General features: G+C 33.9%; 2 protein-coding genes and 1 long non-coding RNA gene across 3 annotated transcripts in view; 1 reads left to right on the top strand and 2 right to left on the bottom strand.

Annotated features, from left to right (window-relative positions):
• The window catches only part of LOC128922828 (uncharacterized), a 334,204-nt gene that overhangs the window by 247,181 nt on the left and 66,157 nt on the right, over positions 1-20,866 (bottom strand). The gene's annotated exons all lie outside the window — the stretch shown is intronic.
• The window catches only part of LOC128922831 (uncharacterized), a 79,533-nt gene that overhangs the window by 1,092 nt on the left and 57,575 nt on the right, over positions 1-20,866 (top strand). The window lies entirely within an intron of this gene.
• The window catches only part of LOC105210264 (E3 ubiquitin-protein ligase goliath), a 107,541-nt gene that overhangs the window by 46,666 nt on the left and 40,009 nt on the right, over positions 1-20,866 (bottom strand). Inside the window, exon 3 of the mRNA XM_011181085.3 lies at positions 20,619-20,666. The gene's annotated coding sequence lies outside the window, so the exon portion shown is untranslated. The remainder of the gene's footprint in view (positions 1-20,618; positions 20,667-20,866) is intronic.

Raw genomic sequence — 20,866 nt, 5'->3', positions numbered from 1 at the left:
TGAAGAGTACACTTGAGAGATATTTATAAACACAAAACTTTAAACTCGTGTTAAAATATTGAACTCAGGGACTATTAAACACCTCAATTATTACTTTGAACAATTATTTATAAATACAAAATCTTAAACTCGAGTTTGAAAATTAAACTCAGACTTTCTTAAACACTTCAATAATACAGTTGGGAAATATTTATGAACACCAAACTTTAAGCATGAGTTTGTGGCACAAAATTAATACAGTTAATTTAGCATTTTAAATTCATTGAGCTCAATTAATTGAATCAATTATCAAGTTATAGTTCAATATTTCAGAAATTTCTTTGACTATTTATGGACAAATGCATTAATATATTGGGAGACCTGAGAAATACAGAAACAAAATTATATAGTACATGATATTGAAACCTAATCTAGTTACAGGGTTGCATTTATGGTTAGTAAACATCCAAATCAAATAGCCAATAATCGAATTAAAGCTCCATAATGACAAGCCTCCAATTATACCACATACTACACTCAGCACTTCACAATTTTTCCAATTTTATTTTTATTTATTGTAGTTTACAATCTTAAAAGAAACTTTTAAGGCCCACCCTGAATTTCCATTTGCATAATAATATTATTTCGTAAGCAAATAAATTCCTTTTCGCATACACTCAATGGCCATTTCGTAAAGTCTTCAACAATTCTATTTGAATTGAAATTTGAAAGAATTCTTCGGCAATTTAAATGCTGTAATTTTGTTTACTTAACCATTGACTTACATGCTAATACGCAAAGGCCGGCTAACTCAATAAAACGCTTGATCAAGTGTGAATAGAATTATAAACGCTTTTCAAATAAACGCACACATATCCACGGCAGTGTACAAATACATATTTACATAAGCGTGTAATTAAGCATAACTTTTCGAATTTGTTTTCATTTTCACAACATTTCAAGCGTCAAATGTAATACTCCTCTGGTTGCTTTCGCTAAGAACACACTTTCGTTTTATTTCGTTTTGTTTATAACATAGAAACCTTAATAATCGGTGGCACATGCAACACCAGTTGTTTGTTGTGCTTGTAATTAAACATACTGAGTAATTGCTTTCCGCGTATTTCGTGATTTTATTGCGTACGCTTTGATTACTCAATCGGTTGATTGCACTTCCTGCTGCTTAACGCCGAACTTGAGTAGCTCATGTCGAGAGGAAATCAATAAAAAGCGTACGTAAACACACTCGCTTATGAATGAATTATTTAGAAATAAGTTTTATGTAAATTCCTGCTAGCTACAAGCGTTTCTACTTTATTTTTGACAAATTAACGCCGTGTGTGTGAGGTTTCACAGAATCAAGGCAATGGTTGCAATCACAATAATAATAATGAAGCAATCAAAAATATATTTGAGTTTGTCTAATAATTATTTATTGATTAGTATATACCGATTTGTTCGAAAAAAAAAAACAAAATAATGATAAATTAAAGCGCATGTGTCAAAACAAATCCGAATGCATTATTAAGACTACAGTGATAATCGAAGAATATAATTACGCCCACAAGCTATCACAAGCCTCTCAGTTGTGCTCAGTGAATTGGCAGCAGATTAAAGTCTCCTTTATGATCATTCTTTACTTTGGTAATATAAAATACAAACATACATAAATTCATAGGTATACATTTTATGAAGGCTTTGTTGTTCTTCAATACTCGATACTTCCGTTTCAATGAAGATCTTGATCATCTCATAGTCAATAATATGAAAATACCAACGTGATCCTTTAATTAATAATGATTCATTTGCGTGACAAACTCGAGTTTATTAACGATTTTAGCATTAAACTCTACTCTTAAACTCGGAGTTTACCTGTCAAAAAATTTTCGTTTATCACTAAAATGTTCACGATTGTAGATATAAATGATTTCAAATTAAACTCTGAGTTTATGAAACACCACGATGATAACTTATTCGAAGTTTATGGGTGTTATTGTGTTTATGCTTCAGTGAGCAGCCAGTTATTATGAATAAATACGATTCTGATACTATCTTAATGGGATCATTGCTAATTTTCGGTTCACTTTGCGTCATAAACTCGAGTTTACACTACTTAAACACTACTCTTAAACTTAAAGTTTACCAGTCAAAAACTTTTAGTTTATCTCTAAAAAGTACACAAATGCATATATAGAATTATTCAAATTAAGCTCAGAACTCCTCAGACACCTTAATGTTAATTATTTATAGTTATACGTTTTATTAAGTCCTACGGGTCACTTTTATTGAGTAGACAGTGATTATGAATAAATATGAATCATATCCCTTAATGGGATAATTAACTAATTTTACATTCATTTTGCGCCACAAACTCGAGGTTATTAACAGGTTTAGCATTAAATACTACTCCTAAACTCGATTAAACCAGATTTTTTTTTTTAATTTATCTCTGATAGGTTCACAAATGTTGATATAATTCTTTTTAAATTAAGCTCAATATCTCTTAAACACTTCAAAGATAAATAAATGAGATTTTATGGTTTTTATTGAGTCCTACGGGTCACTATGTAGTGAGGATAATATCATAGAAGTATATTTTATTGAGAAGTGACGACTTTGAGGCATAGATTTCTGAGTAGTAAAGCAGCACAGAGCCTTTAAATAAATGAAGCTTTGTCATAAGTCCTTCGGTTATTAATATCATTAAAAAGAATCATCTTTAATTTCTTAATTAATCATCTCAATTTTTGTATAATAGCTCTCTAAATCCACCTATTAATAAACACCCTTTTTAAAAAATGTATGATATGAACCTTTATACCCTCCAATACAAAGTGGCAACGCAATAATTCTTAATAAATTGTATTTTTTTTCGGACTACCGATAATAATTGACTGCTACAAGTGTAATAAACCTGTAATCGTAGCAATTTATTGCTATCTTTATGATCGGTATATGAAATACTACATACGCAATCGGGCATCTCATGTATACATATTTACCACTCAAGGATGGTTGAAGTGCCAAATACAACTGTCAAATGTATGAATAATTACTGTTAATTTCGCACTCGATAAGCAAGCCGATTTAATATAGCTGATTTATTTCGTAAAAAATAAGTCAATCAAATGAAGTTAATTAAATGAGCTTGCGACTGAATATGATTGAGTATATTGCTGAGTATGTGAGTATGTATGTAAGGAGTCTACAGTGGCGATTTTCGGGGAATATCTTTAATATCAAATATGAAATTAAGTTAAATGATTGAGATTGAAGTTGACGTTGAAGTGGAGGTTGTAGATCAAATTGAAGTTGTTTTTGAGGTTGATATTGAGATTGAAGTTGAAATTGAAAGTGAAAGTGAAGTTTGAATTGAAGTGAAAATTGAAATTGGAATTGAAGTTGAAGTTGAAGATCACATTGAAGTTGTAGTTGAGGATGAGGTTGAGATTGAAGTTGAAATTGAAATGGAAATTGATATTGGAATTGAAGTTGAAGTTGAAGTTAAAATTTAGGTTCAGGGAGAGATTGTTTAGTCTACATGCTGTCAAGGAGATTACAAAAATTTTACCATCTTCAAATACAAGGTTAGGATAAGTGGTTGTCAAACGACGGACCTAGGCCTTTGGGAGGCCTATTGTGACACCACTGGGACTGTGATCCCTCACACTATAGAGTCATCTTTGAACCACCCTGTGGTCTTAATAAAGTGAAAAAGTTCACACAATTTGATATGAGCAATTCGCCCACATTATCGAGAAAACCGCGTCCATCCACATAGAAGTTGTGTAATCGTCTCTTCCTCCTCTTCTTTAAACACTACTGAGACATTCTCGAGAAACTCAATGTTCTCGAAGAATTGAAATGACAATTATCACTTCAAGAAAAATGGATAAATTTATGAAGTAAGCCTCTGTCTGAACTCAAGGTTATATCTAAATAATGTAACCCACATTCATTTATGCTTCCGAGAAACAGTTGTCAATAAATCTGCGCAAATACGCAAAAAACAAATATTAGAACGAATTCGATGAAGCAAAAGGACATTAATTAGGACCAATTACTATGAAGTGGTCATGGAAATCGGAAGTCACAGCCACTTGAAATTACATAGAGCACTACAAAAGACGACGCAAATTAAACAGCTGAGAGCATTTGGTGCAAATAAATGAACGTAAAAGAAGAAGAAGAAGTTAAAGAACAAAAGAAATCAATAGCAAAGAAAATTAACAAGAAGACAAAAACAACAAGAAATGCAAATAAAAACAAACGAAAACTGTTAAGCCGTCTCAAGTGATCAAAAAAGTGTTGAAGTGTGAAAAAGAGTCTCTTCTGACAGCAGCATTGAGTTTAAGCAAGAAAAATGAAAGAACGACAAAAGCAAAAACAACAACAAAAAAAGAATAATTACACACAGATGTTGCAAACATATTGCGACAGCAATAAACAAAGCGCAAATGTTCTTAAAGCGTACAACAACAACAGCAAGTACTCTACGAAGAATATTAAATTTTGAAGAGAGCCACCGATGGCGCACAGTTGTTGGTGGCAAAGTGGTAGCAGTGGCACACGAAGGCGCATATTCGCCTTTGAAATTCTATTTTTATTTACTTTATTTAATTTGCTTGAATATTGTTTTTTTTCTTATTTATTTTCCATTTCTTTAAGCGCACAAAATTCACAATGAACGCCGCCAAGCTGTCCAGCGGCCGTATGTTGCTGCAATCAACCATTGCTTGCTTGTTGTAATGAAATGGAAATTACGAAATATTATTACATAAACGAATGTTCGACTCTTCATAATAGCTGTGCTTACAAATTTCCCTTCATTCATTCTTTCCATTTTAATTTTGTTTTTTGTTTTTAGCTAAGCGGCCATTTTTTGCTTAATTTGCATAATAAAATCAAATTCTTTGTTAAAAGTTGTGGAAAAGACAGCAGAGGAAATGGCAAATTTGGACAAAAAAAAAACTTGCAAATTTTAAGCGGTTTAAGTGCTGTCAAATATCACGAGATGTCTGCAAAAAAAAAACAAGTAAGGAAAGGCTAAGTTCGGGTGCAACCGAACATTTTCTACTCTCGCAATTTATTGATATGCGGAATAAAGCTCACCGTATTTTTGAAAAACCTATAATTAGGTATATGGGAGCTAGGAGAAGATACTTTTGAAAAACCTACAATGAGGTATATGGAAATGTTATGACCCGATTTTAATAATTTTTGGAACAGAGACACACTATTAGAAGAAAACAATTTCCTCTGAATTAAATTGTGATATCTGAGAGATTTACCCATATTTTCGATTAAAATTTATCCTTAAGCGCTGAGTTCAACATGTTCGATATCTGGGGCCTTGAAAAGTTATGGTCCGTTTTCGACAATTTTTTCACAAGTAAAGCCAGAGATGATATGCACTAATTGTGTAAAGTTTTATTCCGTTATCTTCATTGGTTCCCTATGTTTACATTATAAAGTGAAGGAATAAGATGGATTTCAAAATTGAGTTATAAGGAAAGTAGTAGTGGTTGTGAACCGATTTCGCCCATTGTCCGTGTTATCAGGGTGTCAAGAAAATATTATATACCGAATTTCATTCGAATCGGTCGAGTAGTTCCTGATATATGGTTTTTGACCCATAAGTGGGCGATGCCACGCCCATTTTCCATTTTGTAAAAAAATATGAATACAGCTCCCTTCTGCTATTTCTTCTGCTATTTTAGTGTTTCTGACGTTTTTCGTTAGTTAGTTAACCCACTTTTAGTAATTTTCAACCTAACCTTTGTATGGGAGGTGGGCGTGGTTATTATCCGATTTCAACTTTTTTCATGGTGTGTGGTGGGGTATGTAAGAGAACCGACTGCAGGAAATTTGGTTTATATAGCTTGCGAGTTAAATACAAATAACCGATTTGTGGGCGGGGCCACGCCCACTTCCCCAAAAAAATTACATCCAAATATGCCCCCTCCTAGTGCGATCCTTTATTCCAAATTTTACTTTTATATCTTCATTTATGGCTTAGTTATGACACTTATGTGTTTTTGGTTTTCGCCATTTTGTGGGCGTGGCAATAGTCCGATTCTGCCCATTTTCGAACTTGATCTTCTTATGGTGCCAAGGAATATTTGTGCCAAGTTTCGTCGAGATATCTTAATTTTTACTCAAGTTAAAGCTTGCACAGACGGACATACGGACGGACGGACAAACATCCGGATTTCAAATCTACACGTCACCCTGATCACTTTGGTATATATGACTCTATATCTAACTCTTTTAGTTTTAGGTGTTAAAAAACAACCGTTATGTGAACAAAACTATAATACTCTCTTTAGCAACTTTAGTTGCGAGAGTATAAATATTCAAAAAAATTTTACTTCGAAACTCAATAATCATAAATGGGTAAAGTAGTACACCGTAGTAGTATAAAATACAAAATTTTTAACCAATATGTATGAGATATGGCTAACAAGAGCAATGGAAGTCTTCCTGAAAAGGTAGGGGGAACTATATGTATATCCATACATCGCGTTATCATATATCAGAGGCATAAATGGGTTTGCTCAGATGACTTTTTAACCTCCCATTTTCAACCAGAGGCGTCTCAAAGTCTCGTTCCGGGTGTGGTTACCATAATTATGGGATGGTTTCGACTGAACCCAGAAGACATCGAATCAATAGAGTCCACAAAATTTGGAAACGAATAATCAAGTGGTTTAGGGGTTATATAAAGATTTTGGAAGAGTTTCTAGAAATTCTATTATATAAGATGTGGGCGCGGTTGAGATCGAATTTATTTTTGTTGTTGAAATATTATTTTTATGTGGTTCCACTCGGTTACAATCAGGTTACATTCATTCTATCATTAAAGATTTTAGCAGTAAAAACAATTCCAGCAATCGTATTCACCAAATTGGTTTGAGTTTAACCAAGTGGGTGTGTCAAGACACTGCTTTAATATTTGAAAAAGTATTTCAGAATTCTGTACCTTCCACTTCTTTAAATTTATTTGATTGCCCTTTGAGGATTGTTGATTTTTGTATAATTTTAAAAAGTACCGTTATTAGTATTGAAAGGTGGGCGAAATTGAGTTAGAATTTAATTTCTGCAGAATTAAATTTCTACAGAATTTTTAAGCTTCTAGACGTGAGATAAGCAAATAATATTTACAATAATATTCGTTTCTTAAAAATACTTGGCAACCCTAGCTTAAATTTTAAAGCATTGAAAACACTTTCAACTAAGAATTCAAACGCCACATCTTAAAACAATACAAATTTTGTATTTTTAATCATTTTTGATAATTTTTTCTTTGACTTTTTTAAAATCAAAATTAGTTGGCAACCCGAAAATTACATATTTTCACTTTAGAAAAATTTTTCTTTTTTTTTAAGACATTATTCATCAACAGGCCGAACTTACTTGCTGAAAAATACATATGTATATATTAACGTCTTTATATATATTTACTGTTATATCCGCCACAATTTAAACATTGCAAACAACTTCTGTTGCAAAATATTTGTATCGCAAACACTTAATGCTTACATTCTGCACTTCAAAAGCACTACAAACATATGGCAACACTGATGTACAGAAATCAAATAAACACATATACACTTGCATACACAAATACTTCTGGGAATATGTATGTTTGCACGCACTCGCCGAGTGGCAATTGCAATCCCAAAGACATATTGACACACACAAATTGATGACACTTTAATTATGTCTGTGACGCTGAGTTGCTGCTGCTGCCGCCACTTGTTTGTCGTTGTTGTTGCTGCTGCCGTTCATGCTTAGTGGAGTAGTCCACTGGGCGTTGCCATACGCCACCGATAATGATGTTGCAGCAACATCCGTTATTCAGGCACTCAGTCATTCAGTCAGTCACTCATTGAAGCCAGTTCGATGGATAGGAGTAGACAGACAAGCAATCAGTTTTTCAGTGATATGAAAAGCGTAAATATGTAAGTTTCTACTGTATAGTTGTTGTTGCTATTGTTTGTGTATATGTATATATGTATTATGTGATATCACAACAGTTACAATTGCAAGTGTAATGACAGATTAACCGTCGAGTCTCACCGCTTTAATAGCTGTTGAAGTTCAAAACACACACACATAGATACATACATTCTCACATACATATATACATAGACTTACATATGTATCTATACATATCAGCATTTATAAACAAATCGCTCGCTGACATGTGAAGAGTGTCAACAGTGGCGTTATTGCTCTTTGGTGTGAATTTTTCAACTGCAATTTATACTCTATACACTTCATCAGTCAGTCAGTCAGTCTGTCAGTCAGTTTATCTATATATGTATGTTTGTTTATATGTCAGTCTCCAGCCGCTACAATGGATGACATTGCGCCGTCAATTTTCGCTCAAAAACTCTTGTAATTGCAGTTTAATTGAATTGTGTGCCACAAATGAACACACACACACATAGAAACACATACAAATACTTTTATTTATTTCACACAACAAGCAACTTTCATTTTAGTACATGTGTATGTATCAGTGTGTGTGTGTGGAGGAACGCAGCATGCGACCGCAATGATATCCCACATTTCGTTTTATGTGGGTAACAACAATTACAACACACAGCATTTAATCATATTTTCACTCAATTACTGTTATTCTTTGTTTTTGTACAAATAAAAATTGTTTGTTGTAATTTAGCTGTTGTTTTTAATCAAAATAATAAATTTCTGGTGTGAAACCGCTGCTTGGTTGGTGTTGGTCTCCACTGCTGCTGCTGTCCCTGTCACTGTTAACTCCTCTGTTTATTTATTATTGTCGATAATTGCAATTTAGCACTAGCTTTAGCTTTAGAAAAGTGAAAGAGTGTAGAAGAAGCGCGCTCATTGCATGCGTTTGTCTTAATTGCTTGCTATTTTTGGTATGCTTCTTAATTGTTGTGAGCAGTTTGTTGAAGATTATGTTGATAGGAAAGCTGAAGACATTTTTATGAAGGAAATTTTTAGTGTATTTAACTATCTAATATTTTGATAAAAATTCTAAAATAAAGTCATTCTCGAATAATTTTTTTATTTTCAATATATTTGGAATATATAAAGCTATAAAATCAATAATGGGGTCCAGGAACGATTCTTTTGCATATGTCAAGCAGCTCACGACTTCCGGTCTTAGACCAAGTATCCTCTGGGTAGCCAACAGACATCCCACTTCTGTGGTTGTGCGTAGGGTTTGGGACCCACCACTTAAAAAAACCTTCCCGATGAAAGACCGAACAGAGCCTCGGATGAGAAATCCCACTTTTGATGTCGACCCCTACAAATGTTTTAAGTATCACGATTTGAGGGCATGCACTTGGAATGACCGGACCCTTAATTGGAAAGGTACCTCTGCCCAGTTGGTTAATGTCCTCATACAAATAAAGGCTGACATCACCGTCATCCAAGAAGTGCAATGGACGGGACATGGACGTAAGAAAGCGGGTCCTTGTGACATCTACTACAGCGGCCATATAAAGGAGCGCAAATTTGGTGTTGGATATGTGGTGGGAGAGAGACTCCGTCGCCGAGTCCTGGCATTCACCCCGGTGGATGAACGTCTTGCCACAACCTGCATTAAAGCGAGGTTTTTCAACATATCGCTGATTTGCTCCCACGCCCCAACGGAAGATAAGGATGATGTGACACGATGTCAAAATCGTGCTTGGCGATTTTAACGCTAGGGCCGTAAAGAAGGTGTCTTTGGCACAACAGCCGGAAAATTCAGCCTCCATGACGAAACATCGCCAAACGGCCTGAGGCTGAGCGACTTCGCTGGGGCCCGAAATATTGTTGTCTGTAGTACCAGATTTTAGCACTGAAGATCTGTGACGACGAATACCGATCAAATCATGGAAAACATCGAGTTAGACCGGCATGTGGCATCTCGTGACATCGCCCAGGAGATGGGAATTGGTCACCAAATCATTTTAAACCATCTGCAGAAGGCTGGATACACAAAAAAGCTTGATGTTTGGGTGCCGCATGATTTGACGCAAAAAATCCCTCTGGACCGAATCAACGCCTGCGACATGCTGGTGACTAGCGACGAAAAATGGATCACATATGACAATATCAAGCGAAAACAGTCGGCCGATGAATCGTCCCAAACAGTGACCAAGCCGAGATTGACGAGATTGACATCCACTATAAGCGTGCAGCTCATCTGGCCCATATGGCCAGACGCTTAATTCTACCATCTACTACGAACAACTGGACCGGTTGAGGCAGGCGATCGACTAGAAGCATACAGAATTGGCCAACAGAAAGGGTGTAGTGTTCCACCAGGACAACGGCAGACCACATACTTTGTTGATGACACGTCAGATGCTACGGGAGACCGGATGGGAGGTTTTATTGCATCCATCATATAGGACGTAGCGCCAAGCGATTACCACCTGTTCCTGTCCATGGCGAACACTCTTTGTAGTGTAAAGTTGAACTCAAAAGAGGCTTGTGAAAAGTGGCTGTCCGATTTCTTCGCAAATAAGGGGGTGGGGTGGGTGCTTCTACGAGGAGAGTGTTATGAAGTTGCCGTCTAGATGGAAACAGATTATCGAACGAATCGGCGCATATTTCAACTAAATCCGTAATTTGTAACACGTTTTATAAAACATTGAATAAAGAGGAAAAAAAGCGGAAGGGAGATATTTGACAACCTAATAAAGGGTGATTTTTTAAGAGCTTGATAACTTTTTTTAAAAAAAAAACGCATAAAATTTTTTGAAACGTTAGATTGGTTCATGACATTTACTTTTTGAAGATAATTTCATTTAAATGTTGACCGCGGCTGCGTCTTAGGTGGTCCATTCGGAAAGTCCAATTTTGGGCAACTTTTTCGAGCATTTCGGCCGGAATAGCCCGAATTTCTTCGGAAATGTTGTCTTCCAAAGCTGGAATAGTTGCTGGCTTATTTCTGTAGACTTTAGACTTGACGTAGCCCCACAAAAAATAGTCTAAAGGCGTTAAATCGCATGATCTTGGTGGCCAACTTACGGGTCCATTTCTTGAGATGAATTGTTCTCCGAAGTTTTCCCTCAAAATGGCCATAGAATCGCGAGCTGTGTGGCATGTAGCGCCATCTTGTTGAAACCACATGTCAACCAAGTTCAGTTCTTCCATTTTTGGCAACAAAAAGTTTGTTAGCATCGAACGATAGCGATCGCCATTCACCGTAACGTTGCGTCCAACAGCATCTTTGAAAAAATACGGTCCAATGATTCCACCAGCGTACAAACCACACCAAACAGTGCATTTTTCGGGATGCATGGGCAGTTCTTGAACGGCTTCTGGTTGCTCTTCACCCCAAATGCGGCAATTTTGCTTATTTACGTAGCCATTCAACCAGAAATGAGCCTCATCGCTGAACAAAATTTGTCGATAAAAAAGCGGATTTTCTGCCAACCGAACCGAACACTGATTTTGGTAATAAAATTCAATGATTTGCAAGCGTTGCTCGTTAGTAAGTCTATTCATGATGAAATGTCAAAGCATACTGAGCATCTTTCTCTTTGACACCATGTCTGAAATCCCACGTGATCTGTCAAATACTAATGCATGAAAATCCTAACCTCAAAAAAATCACCCGTTATTATTGAAAGCTCTCAAAAAGTTTTAAGGTCTTTAATGTACGCGTGTCTTAAAAAAAATTTTAAATTCCTTCTTCCACATAAAAATGTCAGGAAAAAAAGCTTTAAAAATGTTTCTGATATCAAATTGACTGAATTCATATTAACCTAGGGTTGCCACTTTTATTAAGAAGAACAATTTGTAAATATCTCTTGAACAAACAGCTGATCGAACAGATGACATTGACGATGGTTGACTAGAGCAATTTTGACTTAAGGTTCAGTATAGCAAAGAGTAACTTTGCTAAATACGAAGTTCTCATTAACTTATTATCATGTACTCGAGAATATAACAAGGAAAACTCCTGGGATACTGATCTATCTCAAAAGGTTTAATCGACAAAGTTTCGATGCTTGTGTAGAAAAAATATATATGGTTAGGTATCAGCTATTATATAGTATAAAAATAATATTATTCTGTTCATTAAAAATTTGTTGATGATAATTTAGATATAATAAAGAATACAACAAGTTTTAAGCACAAACAGTATGGCATTGAGGGTATTTAAATTTTACAAAGACTTAAAAAAGTTAGTACTCGCACCTTTGAGAAACAACTTGATTTGAGGAAGTAATTTCGTACAAATGTTAAATAAATTATTTTTGTATTATTACTAAATATTTTTTATTGAGCTAAAATTAAGGAAAATGTTTAGAAAAAAAATAAATATTTTCTTTTTTTATTAAAAAAAAAAAAAATTTAAATTTGTTAGGTTCTCAAAATTGTGGCTTTAAACTGCATAATTTCTCAAAATTTATTCCTTTATTCAAGAAACTATTCAAAGGCAGTGCGAAATTAAACAAAAAGAGAAAAAAGTTCATAGAGAAACTGCGCAAAAGAAATACATTTGTTGGTCTGATTTTTTTTGTTTTGCTTTCAAAAGTTTTTATGCTGTTTATTAAATTATTTAATTTAATTTTTTACCCTAAACTGTGTGCATTAATCCATTCATTTCATATTTTTTAATAAAAATACAGCACACGAAATGCACAAAAACGAGCACAAAGAGCACAATTACGGCAATTTTATTTACTTTTCCAATAAAAAATGTGATTACAAGCTTTACACATGTATTTATCTGCAGATGCAGATGCAGATGTTATAAAAACTACATAATCAAAGTAAAAAATAATATTATTCGTAATCCGAAATTGTTTTATGGTTTCGTTAACTCCAAACGCAGGATTTCAAATTTTCCGTCCGCGATGAAATATAAATCAACAATGTCATGTGACAATTATATTATTTCTAATATGTTTGCAGAATTCTTCAAATCCAATTATTGTTCAAACTACCCTATGAATGTGCCATATCATCAAGTGTTATGTCCGAGTACTGTAATTAATACACCAATTATTTCTGAAACAGATGTCTTAAATTATTTAGTTACGTTAAAAGATTCGTTTAAATATGGCCCTGATATGATTCCCTCAAGCTTTCTTAAAAATTGCGCAAAATATATCTATCTGCCCTTAACTAAGCTTTTTAACCTATCTCTTAAACAAGGTATTTTTCCGTCAATGTGGAAAAACTCTTTTATATTACCTTTGCATAAAAGTGGAGTTAGATCATCTGTTGAGAACTATAGGGGGATAGCTAAAATGTCAGCTATACCCAAACTTTTTGAAGCTATTGTCACTGACCAAATAACTTTCTTAATCTCTCCTTTAATTTCATTCTCTCAGCATGGATTTTGTAAAGGGAAATCTACAGTAACTAACTTGCTTGAATTTGTAAACCATGTGTCAATGGGTTTTAGGGATAATAAGAATACTGATGTTATATATACAGACTTTAGTAAAGCATTCGATAGAGTAAACCACTCAATTCTTTTGCAAAAACTGAATCTTCTTGGTTTTCAACCAAGACTTCTTGAATGGGTATCCTCATATCTTACTAACAGAAAACAACAAGTTTTATTTAATAATACTTTATCCGATTCAATTAGTGTCACTTCAGGGGTTCCACAGGGTAGTCATCTCGGCCCGATTCTGTTCTTGTTGTTCATCAATGATATACCTTCAGTAATTAAGTTTTCAGAAATTTTATTATATGCGGATGATGTAAAACTTTTTAAATCATATACTTCTCATAACGAAAGGACTGAGTTGCAATCGGATTTAAATAATTTAGTTACTTGGTGTCACAAAAATGATATGCCACTGAATCTTAAAAAATGTAAAACGATGTGCTTTTCCCGTAGAACTGTTGATCTTTCCCCCTATGTAATAAATAACTTCAGTTTAGAGCAAGTTTTTAGCTTTGTTGATTTAGGAGTTAATATGGACCCTAAACTAAATTTTAATTCTCATGTAAATTCAATTGTCTTAAAAGCTAAAGGTGCTCTTAGCTTTGTTAAACGTTGGTCTAAAGAATTTAGTGATCCGTATATTACTAAAATTCTTTTTACAACATTGGTAAGGCCTATATTGGAGTATGGTTCTGTGGTATGGAATCCTAGCTATCAATCCCATTCTGATAAGCTTGAGTCCGTTCAAAAACAATTTTTACTTTTTGCTTTAGGCCACTTACATTGGGATTCAAGATTGAATCTTCCCCCGTATACTAGTCGTTTAAAACTTATAAATCTTCCCACACTCACTAGTCGCAGAGAAATGCTAGGTATAATTTTTCTAGTAAAACTTCTGAATGGTTTAGTTTGTAGTTCATTCCTTTTGTCTGATATTAAGTTTAATGTCCCATTGCGTTCATCCAGGCAGTTTAGACCATTATTTCTAAAATCTTCTAGAACAAATTTTGAGTTAAATGAACCATTCTGCCGAATATGTCATGATTTTAATTCGCATTCCAGCACATTTGATCCATCTGACTCAATATTTAGCATCAAAAAAACTATTTTGTCTTCTCTTAATAAATAATATTCAGAAATTTTTAACTTTTTGTTTTTATAAATTTTTAAATCTCAGCTGTTGAAATGTTTCTTTCTGTAGCTGAGCAGTTTGAGAACCGGACGCTTAAAAATCTCTTGCCTTTCTAGACTCGGCAAATTCCGCTCGTATGCGGACTGCGCCCCACGCGTCGGTTGGGCGGGTGGAGGGTAATCGTTTGGGTTAATAATAATAAATGAGAGCAATCTCTTGTCACATTGTTTATATAGTAAATGTAATTATCATAGTTTACCAGTGTTATTTGCTCTGGTTAGCAGCGTGTAATCAGCGCAATAGAGTTGCCAACACACATTTAAATGTAAATATAATAAAATATGAGCGCACTAATTTTTAAATTACGACAGATTTATAGCTGTGATAGTAGTGGCTGTTGAAGTTAGGGAAAATTGAATTTATTTTGTTAAAAAATGGCAAATTTTTTATCTTTCAATAAAAATACAGCACTGAAAGCGAAAATATATTTTTATCTTATTTTTTTTTTTTTCAATTTAACTCACTACTAGATCAGATCAGGTTTTGTGCATTTAACGTATTTTCGAATAAAAAACATGTATTTATGAGTGTATGAGCAATTACACTGGCGAGCTATTTAAAAAAAATATTAACAAGATAAAGCGATTATTTATGAATGTAATTATGGCACGCACTGAATAGCGCGGCGACCAGCAAAAAGTAAGTTAAAACAAGTAAGGAAGGGCTAAGTTCGGGTGTAACCGAACATTTTATACTCTCGCAATTAATTTATTTAACTTTATTTATATTATATAATACACAATTTGACCCACATATTCGTCATATATATTGTATAAAGTCCATTGAAAGTTGGAAACCATAATATTAGGTTAGAAGCACCGAGGTCCTCGTGTTCGATATATGAGGCCTTAAAAATTTTTGGTCCGATTTCGGCGATTTTTAGAATGGGCCGCCACACTATAAACATAGTATTTGTGCAAAGTTCTGCACCGATATCTTCACTAGTGCTTGCTTTATATATTGTAAAGTAAACGATTCAGATCATCTTCTAAGTACTGGTATATAGGAAGTAGGCGTGTTTGTGGGAGCAATTTGGCATATTTTCACAACATATCATTGGGATGTAAAGAAACTATTACAAACCAAGTTTCATTGAAATTGGTTGAGTAGTTCCTGAGATATGGTTTTTGACCCATAAGTGGGCGACGCCACGCCCGTTTTCCATTTTGTAAAAAAAAATCTGAGTGCAGTTTCCATATGCCATTTATTCTGTGGAATTTAGTGTTTCTGACTTTTTTCCTTAGTGAGTTAACCCACTTTTAGTAATTTTCACCCTAACCTTTGTATGGGAAGTGGGCGTGGTTATTATCCGATTTCTTTCATTTTTGGACTGTATTAAGAAGCGGCTAAAAAAAACGACTGCAGAAAGTTTGGTTTATATAGCTGTATTGGTTTGCGAGATATGTACAAAAAAACATATTTGGGGGCGAGGCCACGCCCACTTCCACAAAAAAATTCATCATAGTGCGATCCTTCATACCAAATTTTATTTTCATAGTTTTATTTATGGCTTAGTTATGGCACTTTATGTATTTTCGGTTTTCGCCATTTAGTGGGCGTGGCAGTGGTCCGATTTTTCTCATTTTCAACAACCTTCCTATAGGGCCAAGAAATAAGTGTGCCAAGTTTCATCAAGATGTCTTAATTTATACTCAAGTTACAGCTTGCACAGACGGACGAACTTTGTTGCTAGCAACTTTGTTGCGAGAGTATAACCAGTATTTTCATTATACACTATATACAAATATAATCTATTTATATGTACATACATATATATACACCTAAATTGCAGTAGGAAAGTGCGCAGCTTATTCATTGAATAAAATAACACATATCCGTTGGCGATAATTGCGTTCGACAAACTCATTTTATTCCCGCCAACCAACAATGACTATAAATGTCTAAATTCTTTCACTAAATCTCTTAGCACGCTGCGGCTTAAATGTGTGGCGACTTGCAAGTGCACACACACTTAATGTATAGCAACGTATGTAGTTGTATGCGTTTGTATTCATTCATGCATAGCAAATGTCCGGAAATTGCGGTTACCTGCTGTTGAACTATGGAGGCCGATCGGTGCAAATGCCCCCACATGCTTTAAAGCACTTACCGTTAAACATATGTATATATACATAAATATAAGTATGTGTGGTATGTGTGTTAATGTTGGCCGCTGACGCTGAGGGCTGGCGGCGTTGGCAGCTTGTGAACATGCGCCAAACAAAGCGCATTAATGTCAACTAGCATATCATTCAAGCGTAAATTGCGATATCGGCAAATAAACGCACAAAGGCGCATACAATAGTAGCCCATTTTATGCATTAGGGTGGTGCTTAAAAAATCCAAAATATTTTTTTTTTCGTTGAGAGTTTCATCTTCAGAACTGAAGTAAAAAATATCACATCCAATTTTGTTGACAAATACCTCACGTTAAATTTAAAAAAAATTAAATGACCACCCTAATGTACCTTTAAATGCACATGTGGACATAACCTAGAAAAATTTAACCTAAGAGACACATATTAATATACAAATAAATGTATCTGTGTATAAGCCACCAGTCACCCCAAAAATTATACTTTTAAGCTGAGATAAGCTGGTACTTACACAACAAAGCAAAATAACAATGATACAAAGCACTTGTTATTGTATTGAACTAGACATATTTTACGCTAAATTCCAATATTGAAGCATTAAATGGAGTTGTAGACAATTTCCGTTAAGATTATTTCTCAATCTTATTGCACAGTTGATAGAAAAACGAATTTTCGTTTATTGGACCCGAAATACATTGCTTTATATAAAGCTTAGAAATTTTAATTTTAAAACCACATATCAGTTAGAACTAGAAGAGACATAAGGGACATGTCTACCAGAAAACTACACTCACTTTCACTCACATTTTCGATGTTCTCAATATTCTGTATACGGATCTCTTATACACATCTCTTTCACTCTTCTTTTAGTTTCTATACTTCTCTATTGATATATACTCTAATATGCCTGAAACTGTGAGAAGTTGGAGGATAATAATTGAAGAGCTCACACTATTTAGCTGAATCTAAACTTATTTTGTTATCCATGACGACAGTACGGCTAAACTAATGTTAATTGGAGAGAGAGAGAGAAAGATGGAGAGGGACAATACATTTCAAGTTCTTCTAACAATGACGAACTAAAGGAGCGACAGTTGAAAAGTGAATAACAGGGTCATGAAAACAATACCAACGATTGTCGGAGTCGTAATGCTTTTCTGAACTACTCTTAAAAATCAGAAACGTATAGAGAATGCTTAGGAACCCAGAGGATAGATTAACAAGAAATTGGGAACCAGAGTTTCACTAAGTAAAACGAGACGTTTACTAAATTTCAAAAAAAAAAAGATGCAATGAGCTAAAACTTGATTACGACCTCTAGTCTTTGGTGTCCGTTATTTTTCTCTCTGAATATGAAGGCGTTGCGAACGCTCAGACTTCAACGCCCTAGTGCGAGCTTGTATATTTATAATATTTGGTTATTCAAGCCGCTGTTCACGCTCCGTACTCGACTCTCAAGCGCGTACTTGGGAGGTTTTGAAATTTTGTTCAGCAAGCAGCTGCGAGCGCTCGTTACTCGACTCTCTGGCACGCGATTGCGATGCGAAGAGAATGTCTTGCAAGACGATTTTCAGTTTCAGATTAAGATTCTCCATCACGGTGTCTTTTTGATACCCTCACCTGGGAACAATTTCCAGAAATTTGAGATTCTAGCAAGAAATATACCCTATGCTACTCGGAATGTAGCTTTCTAAATGTGAAAGAATTTTTGAAATCGAGTTTTTTTTTTAGTTTATTCATTACAAATATACATACAAATCTTCCCTCTTTATAATATATAGATATTAATTCTAAATCAAGAGTATTGACAAATCATTGATTAGTCCACCATTTGGACCAAAACTTGTTCGAATTTAAGATTGTCAAAACACTATTACTCTTAAAGAAAGTGCGTGGCGATTGTTTTTTGGTCGCTAGAGACCTCTCAGCTCATTTCTGATTAGGAAAATCTATATGATTCGTTTACTAATATACATAGATCAATTGAAAGAAGAATATACCTAATGTTAGCTTAGACTTCACTTTTCAACCAACTATTAGTCCCATTATTCAAATAGTCAGACCATTGACAATAAAAGTAGCATAAAATAGGTACAAAGTAGAATAGTAGTGGAGTTTTACATTTTCTTCTATTGTCTTAGCCGACGAAAATTCAATCTACATAAATACTTAATAAGTCTCCTTGCATACATATGTATGCTTGTCACTAAAATCTAAGCTATGCCAATGATTAATTATGTACTACACTTTACAAATATAAGCCTTAAGTTAAGCAAATATAAATTTGCTTAAGTTCACAATGTAAAATTAAAGCAAGTCAAGCGTTAGCAAATTGTTGCATATTAAATGCAGTGTAATAAATCATGCATGCGCATACAACTCCCTTCCACAGCACAAGATGTAGGCATTTTATACAAATTGGTTTTAGCAGCAGAATATTATACCGTTATACTTGTATGTATATAACAGTACTTGCACACACACGCCTTGCTGACGCTATGTGTATAAAAAGCAACAAACATGTCAGTTAGTGACAGTTCGGGCAACGCCGTGACAGCTGTGACAGTATTCTTAAGTGCAATTGACAACTCTGTGATAATGATCAAATAATATAAACATTTGAGGTGGAATTTTCGTTAATAAAATATATATTTGTAATCATTAATCATTGATGGGCATGTGTAGAGCTGTTAAATTCGAAAATCACGCGCAACACATACTACCACAAACCACATATGACACTTGCAAGTCACAAATACATATAGATAGCTATTTATATATATAGCAATAATTGTATGCATATTAGATGCAAGGAAATGTAAGTGCACGTAGTTGTAAATCGAGAGATAGACAACGTGCAGTTGGCACGTGTTTTTGACATTTGAGCCATTTGTAGACCAATGACTGGCGGTTACACACATATATGTATATATCTATATAGTCTCAAACTAACTTGGGAGTAAACAAAAACAACATTATTAGTATACGCTAAATATTTAAACAGTTGTATGAGTTCACTGCTGTTGTCAATTGCTTCCGTTGTGCGGGGGGTGCGCATGGCGTATGAGTAACTAAAAATAAGCGCAGCCCAAGCAATTTAGTTTGCCTGCATGTTTGTGTGTGTGTATATTGTTGTAAGAGACAACAAATGCCTATAATGTGCCATAGTTGAGGAAACAAAAGGAAAATGCTGATAATGACGTAGGCAAGTAAGTGGTTTCATTCACTCATGCTCTCATTAGCTACAGGTGTACTCCTATACATACACATGTATAGATATGAATGTATGTATGTTTGTGTGTATGTGTTTAGTACAGCGCTTATTTGTTATTTTTAACCGCAATTCCACGTTAAATAGCATACATTGCTAAGCGCCTACAATTATTTACACTTGCTGCTATTTTTATGGAGTATTTTAGCTACACGTACTGCTTAAATACACAGACACGCGCTTAGAGTTTTGTAAAAAAAATGTGTTCTACTATTTTCTGAAAATAAAAGTTGTTGTAATAGCTTAGAAAACGGTGGAAAATATACAGTAACTGTTTTTTATTTACTTATATATCACTATACATTTAAATTTTATCAAGCTGAAGTAGGTGTATAGGTCCAACACTCTCACTTTTTATTAAAATTTTTTCTCGCTTACTAAAAAGGTTTTTTTTTTGAGGTAATTTTGAAAAAAAATGTTATATTTTAAGAAGAATTTAAACTTTATATATTTTGTATTTTTTTAAATTTATTATTTTTTAAATTTATTATTTTTATTTTTTTATACAAATTATTCGAAAAAAAAATAAAAACTAAATTAAACTTAAGAGGCAACACTTACTTATTTTTTAAGAAGATTTCAAACTGTATATATTTTTTTAATTTAAAGTTATTTTTTATTAAAAATTATTCAGAAAAAAAATATAAAATAAAATTAAAATTCAGAGACAACACTTACCTCGAACTAAGTTCCCAATAATTTAGTAGCTAAGTGAAAAATTAGCACCTGAAAAGAGAATAAATAATTTTTTTTTAAACAAACTTGAAATAATTTGTCTCCAGAAATAAAATACACTAATAAATATGCATATAAGCAAGCAACTGCTTATATCACACTTAATTAGCGCAATTAATTATGCCCACAACAAGTGCTACTAGTGCCAGTTTTTCACAAAATAACGTCTAGTTTATCATTTACAGAGTTTA

This window comes from Zeugodacus cucurbitae, chromosome 6, assembly GCF_028554725.1.
Source record: "Zeugodacus cucurbitae isolate PBARC_wt_2022May chromosome 6, idZeuCucr1.2, whole genome shotgun sequence".
Classification (NCBI taxonomy): Eukaryota; Metazoa; Arthropoda; class Insecta; order Diptera; family Tephritidae; genus Zeugodacus; species Zeugodacus cucurbitae.
This window is presented reverse-complemented; position numbering and strand designations above follow the sequence as displayed.